Below are 6662 nucleotides of genomic sequence, written 5' to 3'. Positions count from 1 at the left end.
GAGCTCTCTCTCTCTCTCTCTCTCTCTCTCTCTCTCTCTCTCTCTCTCTTCCATCATTGTCTTTGCTGCAGTCTTGAGATTTCTCAACGGCGTTCTCTGTACGCCTTACTCCTCTACTTCATCTACTCTGCCAGGTTCGCTCGCCGTCTCCTCTAAGCTGTGCATGAGCATCCTGCCAGCGTCGCCTCCAACCTCCATCTGCTCTACCAGCACCCAAGGTCTTCTCCTTCTTCCTTTCTTTATTTATTTGGTATTTCGTTTATTCTTTCTTTTTTTTGTCTAGGTTTTCATGTTTTTACAAGAGGAGAAGCGCCCCTTACACATTTCAAACGATGCTTCTATCCCAGATCTGCTCGCTACTCATGTGCCACTTGGTTAAGATTATGCCTTTATTTAACTTGGATTAGATTTATTTCTCTATTATTTGGTTCCAAATTCATCCATTTTTTCTTTTCGATTTGGTTTTAATTTATACTTTTTTTTGTTCTTGCCAAGAACACAGAACAAAAGACGTTGAAGCAAAATCCAATCCGCCAACGACGCATCAGTGCCGCCGCGTCGCCCTGCACTTTCAGTTTGTGGGTCTTTCTTGTTCACCATCACTGCTCTGTTCCATCCTCTTCTCTTATCTGGTTTGTTCTTCACTCTTTGGGTCTCTAATTTTTTTTTATTTTTTATTTGGATGTCAATTTTAGTCTTTTGATAATTTGTGATAATTATCACTTAACAGTTTAGTTATTGATTTTTACCTAATAATACATTTAATTTAATCCCTAATTAAAAATTGGTTGGACTATTGGCGAAGGATAGAGAGCTCCCACGGTCACAGGATACGTGATTTATTATTTGCTGTTTATGCTTTATTTTGGTATTTTTTATGTTTAGTTCTACCAATTGTTTCTGAAGTTGTTTGTTTAGTCTTTATAGCATTTGATATCTTCAGTGCTGATAGAAAGCAAAGCACAATCATGCCCCCCTTTTAGTTTGTTCACACCGGTCATGGCACTAATTTGATTTTGATTTATGAGTTCTGCAATTGTTGCTTTAATATTGCTGCCTCCTTTTGCCAAAACTAGATAATAATAACCAATGAAAAAGGTCTTAGATGTTAAAGGGATATGATGATAACACAAAGTATTGAGGTATGGAAGGTTGCTCTTGACACAAAGTCTTGAAGATGATCCAGAGTATGGGAAGCTTGCTAACTTTGTACCCTTAACTAATTACAGGTACATTTGGTTGATAGTGTTTTTGTTTATTTTAACTTTTTATCTAGTTAATTTGTTGCTTGCAAAAACATCTCAGGCAATTCACTTATGCTCATTTGTTTACAATGATTTTCTACTTAAAAAATTCTCTGTGCTATTTCACTTCTCAAATTGATTAACCTTACACTTTGTTAATCATGAAATCCCGTTGAGTTATTTCATTTCTGAATTTTGTTTCTTGTATTAGTCATACTTTAAAAGAATGCCCCATTCCTCTCATTTTCTCTTACGCTTTCTGTCACAAGTTATGCAGAAAAAAATTGAAGGAAATTATTATTTTATACAAAAGCAGCAGCCTACTAATTAAGAAAGAAAATCAGGGGTTCCCCATCCCTCTTTGCTTGCTATGCTTCTTCGGTGGCACAAGAAAAGGGAGGAAGTTCAGCTTCCAAAGAAAAAAAAAACAAGAAACAACTAATCTCTATTTTGTTCTTATAATGATATGAGTTGTCTATTGAAAGTTATTAGTCTCCATCATCAACACCTCCTACTTTCTGAGTTCTGACTCTTTATATAAGCCATAAACTTTGCCCCAAACACACCACGTTTCTTGGCTTCTCCATTTACACAACACCATTGGGTACATCCCATATATACTCTTTTCCCTTTCTAAGTAAGCGTTACATTAATTAGATAACATATGAATTATCATTAGCTTAATTAAATTTTGGAGCTGTTGACTCTAAATAAGGTGTTGTACTACTACTATGCATTTATTTTCCTTTTTCTGCATGCTAATAATTGCAGTGTATGTGGATCTTTGAGTTATTTTTTGCAGGCTATTGTTATTAGTATTAATAAGCGTGTTGTGTGGGGGATTAATATTCAATGAATAAGCGTGTGAGTGATGAGGCAATTGAGATTAATATTTTTTAACATGTAGACACCACTTTGTTGATGATTTTTTATTATAACAGAACCTTGCATATGCGAAGCTTGCATATTTGGATCCTTGGTATGGATTATGCGAGTATCATGATGATAATTAATAAGTTCTTATTTTTAAGTAATTAATTTCTTATTTCTAAGTAATTAATTTCTTCTACTAATTAATATTACTTTTTTTGCAGACTCAAGTTTTGTGGCACCTCTTGTATATGCTTTCATGGGAACCTCAAGAGATATTGCGATAGAACTTGTAGCTGTGGTGTCCTTCTTGCTTGAGAGTTTGCTTTCTAGTGAGATCAGTGACACCAAAAGCCATGACTAGGTGCGCCTTTGCATTGACTGCTACCTTTCACTAAATTAGTACTTGGAGTTTGCAGGTACATACAATACTAGATAGGACTTAACTATGCAAAAGGTTCATTTTCATTCATATATGCATTGTCTTTTTTGGTGGTGCTTTGCCTAAAGTATTGTGCTTTCATGAATGGTTATTGTAGGCTTGATTTCTTTATAGATTTCCTATCTCATGCTGCCATTGTGGGTTTCATGGCTGGAGCTTCCATTACTATTGCACTGCAACAACTTAAAGGTCTGTTTGGCATAAAGGACTTCACCACAAAAACTGATATTGTTTCTGTAATGCATTCGGTTTGGAGTAATGAGCACCATGGGATAAATCTTTTCATCTTGCTTTATATTTATATATGTTTTAGTATATTTAGATGATGAACAAGCTCATAAATAATAATTGTATATATATTAGTACTTGTCCCTATAACTTTGTTATTCTTAGTAAAGAAAAAAGAAGGTGAATGGAGATTCAACATAGATTATAGTGCGTTAAAATAAGTTAGCAGTGGCTAAAAATTCCTGTAACTATAGATTTTGTGTTGCTACTTGCTAGATGAATCAAGCTGCTACTGTATTATCTAATTTGGATCTTTAATAGGGTCATTATTAAATTTGTGATTACTTGTGATATTTTAGTCATTTTTAGCTTGCTCTTATTTTTGTGTTCGTCTAGATGTAGAAGTAATATAATTGAGTAGCTTTATGAAGTCAATTTTTTTTTAATATAAATGTGAAAATTGTGGGGGTTATAAACCTCTGCAATATACATTTTTTTAAAAAAATTACTTTCAAAATTGCAGCAGTTTACAAACCGCTGCAATTTTTTTAAAAAACCTACCAGCCAAATCGCAGCGGTTCTAAACCACCGTAAATAATCTAATCCTATTTTGTGGCGGTTGTGCCAGCGGTTCATGAGAACCGCCGTAAAACCATATAACCACCCCCTAATTGGCGACGCTTAACGAACCGCTGGAATTCCGTTTCACAGCGGCTAAAAACCGCCGCAAATCCCTCAGAGAACCGCCGCAATTTTCTGTCTCTGTTATAGTGCCATTGCCCCAACCGCTCCCCCGACAAGCTCAAAACACAAAACTCTACTCCTTCCTTGACACCCTCAAATGTCACCCCCATAAAGAGTCTATCGACGTCACCAACCCTTCATTCACCGATTAGAGTTCTTCAAATTTTTTATTAGGGTTTTTTCAGTTCCAGAGAGGATCCTCTTTGAAAGTCAATCTGAAAATCGCTCTTTGAATCTATAACCTCCAAATTATATTTGGTCAATCTGAAAATTGCTACTTTATTTGTTCTTCAACTTTAAACTTGATAACCCCAAATCTAGGATTTTTCATTTTGCTGAAGTGCTCCCAAAAAAATTAATTAAAATGCATAAATATAGGTCTTTTTTTGGGAGTAACTGGTGTTCAAAATTCTTGGTTTCCTTAGCTCCAAGACCATCCATGTTAAATCATTAAAAAAGAGATACTTGAGAGCGCAAAACCGTACCTAAATTCGTGAGTATAATTGAGAGAGTTTGGTTCTTTAATTTTCCTCAACCAAAGTCTTCTGTATCCTTGAGTGTCGGTGTTCTAAGAAATGCCTCTGGCTTTCCTGGTATATATATATATATTAATTATGCGGACACCTTTATCATGATGAGAACCCCCAGTTCTCATTCTATACATAATTCTGTTATTTTTCAGATACAGGTCGAGAGGCACCTCGTTGAGTGTATGGAGACCCTCCTTACAAGCGAAGAGCTATCATTTGGGCTGTTATATTTTGATTTAAGCTATGTATATATGTATATAGATTCTTCGCATGTGTATTTTGTATTTTGTCCACTTAGAGGTTAATTTTGGAGAAACAGATATTTTATTTATACATGGGATAACTTTGGATTATATATATGTATGTATATGTATGTATATTCTAGTCGGCCTTTGCTTCGCAGGTCGAGTTTAGAGCCTGATTATGTATCTATCTTTTTAAAACTCTATTTATATACTTGTCTCTTTGGTTTTCTATATAAGCCTTCTATCTAATCGCTTTCTGAGTGTGACGTGTGTTCGGTCTTGTTTTGTTCATCCTTTCTTCCAAGGCTCCTAGTTAAACTATTCTTCATATATATATATATATATATATATATATATATATATATATATATATTTACATATTTTTGTTTCAGAGGTCGTAGCGCCTCACCATCTTTGATTTACGTACTAGGCATGAAGTTCTGTGTGGTAGGGTGTTACAGATAGAATGCCGATGGAGAACACGAGAGCCATATTGGCAGAGGAGAGTTGACCGAAGAGGTGCTTTCTCTCAATCTCAGAGGCTTAGGCATTGGAATTAGATCTAGAAACACATTGATGAAGGAGGTGCCTTGGCTTGATCTCAGTAGCTTTATGGCAGAAGCAGAAAGGAGGTGAACTCTAAAGCGGCAGCGATGGCGGCAGAGGCACGACAGAGATGGCGATGGAGATGTCTATCACGAGCTTAGGGTTTCGATGAGCTCTTACCTCTCTATTCTTTCTCTTTGAATGTTTTCTAGAATTTTAAAGGAGTTTTAATTATGTGTAGGTAACAGTTGGATTTTATTGTTAGTTATTTTGTGGGAGTTTATTAAATGCTGGAGGTTTTTAAAAATTTCTCTGAAAAAACATCCACAAACATATGTAAATTTTGTAGTGTTAAAATAATAAATCACAATATATAACAATTACACAAAATTACAGTAAAATAAATTTGTATATGTTCAGAGGCTAAATTTTATTCCAATGATTGAAACTACCATACCGAAGTCTCATTATTGATACGGAAGAGGATGATATCTATCAAGCTTGGAGGTTTAGGGCTGCCAAGCGCTTGCGAGGTATTCTCCATGCCATTCGCAAAAAAGGTGCCCGTCTATATTGGATCCCACCAGAAGTTCTTGGTGAATTGATGAGACGTTGGGACACTGATGTCTACAAACAATTACAGACGAAAAATATAGCTGCCAGGAAATCGACTCGAGGTACTTCCCTTCCCACTAAAATATCTGAGTTCATCTCATTTATAATTTTTCTTATTGGAATATCTGAGTTTTAAAGGTCATAGTTCATCAACTATAATCCCTTGTCCATGCCCTGTAGATGTATATATATAAATGAGTATCATAAGCTATTGTCTTCTACCATTTGTACTAGAGAATCTTTCATGTCCTCAAAGACTCTTGCATGAATTATATGTATTGTTTACTTGTCAATTGATTGGTGTACTAGTCTACTACTAGAAAGGACATGAGCAAACATTAGTTATTTACTAATTCTAAAATTCTAAGTTTGCTAATTCTGTAAGGTGTGCTAGTCTTATTCGTTAGTTTAGTCAAATATCTTGAGTTTCATTAAAAATTTCATGCTTTGAGTGAACTATTTTCCTTAAAAGAGGAGTTGTATATTTTGTTTTTGTTTGTACTAGGGTAAGCAACCATAAATTAAAGTATTTGTCTAATCTCTTTATTTCAAGATATTGAATTCAAAGCTTATGCCTCTGTTCTAATAAATTGCTTAGTACAAGGCTTTAAGTCATCATCAATTACTTAGTACAATACATCATCAACTGTACACTCATATTTGTTGATAATTTAGTTACAGTATGTAGAATCATTCGCTTGGAAGACCATCACGTATAGATGAATTTTTTGAGCACACTCATACTCGTAAAGAGGATAGGACTTAATGGGTTGATGAACACTCCCGAAAGACAAAGGTAACTTACCTTTATTCATTGTAACTATTTTGTTATCTAATTGTTATGTATTATTGATACTTATAGTAGTTTATCAATCATTTCTCCTCATTGTAGGATATATTTCAAGAGTATATATTTCAGGCTGAGTATCTAAGAGTTGACTGCATCAAAGGAGAAATATATTGGGAATTATAGCCAAAATAGAGAGATCAATACACATTTGATGATTTGAATTATAGCCAAAATATACTGGGAATTATAGTTGATGATCAATACACTTTGTTTATATTTTGAATTATATTGACTTGTTTGTTTATAGTACTTTTCTTTTAGTTTGATAATACGATAAATTTGTTTATTTTTTAAAAAATTATAAATACTCGAAAACAATTAGATAAAAATTTGTATTAAATTTATATT

At 34.2% G+C, this 6662-nt stretch overlaps 2 long non-coding RNA genes across 2 annotated transcripts in view; both read left to right on the top strand.

Annotated features, from left to right (window-relative positions):
* LOC107648169 overlaps positions 1-6078 on the top strand; it is a 13289-nt gene extending 7211 nt beyond the window's left edge. Inside the window, exon 3 of the long non-coding RNA XR_001621768.2 lies at positions 5789-6078. This is a non-coding gene — a long non-coding RNA (uncharacterized LOC107648169). The remainder of the gene's footprint in view (positions 1-5788) is intronic.
* On the top strand, positions 226-650 carry LOC110263274. Its single transcript, XR_002348617.1, has 2 exons — positions 226-374; positions 496-650. It is a non-coding gene; the product is annotated as an uncharacterized LOC110263274 (long non-coding RNA).

Source organism: Arachis ipaensis, chromosome B06 (assembly GCF_000816755.2).
Source record: "Arachis ipaensis cultivar K30076 chromosome B06, Araip1.1, whole genome shotgun sequence".
NCBI classification, from domain to species: Eukaryota; Viridiplantae; Streptophyta; class Magnoliopsida; order Fabales; family Fabaceae; genus Arachis; species Arachis ipaensis.
The sequence above is the reverse complement of the archived record's forward strand: the minus strand, read 5'-3'. Positions and strand labels throughout refer to the sequence as shown.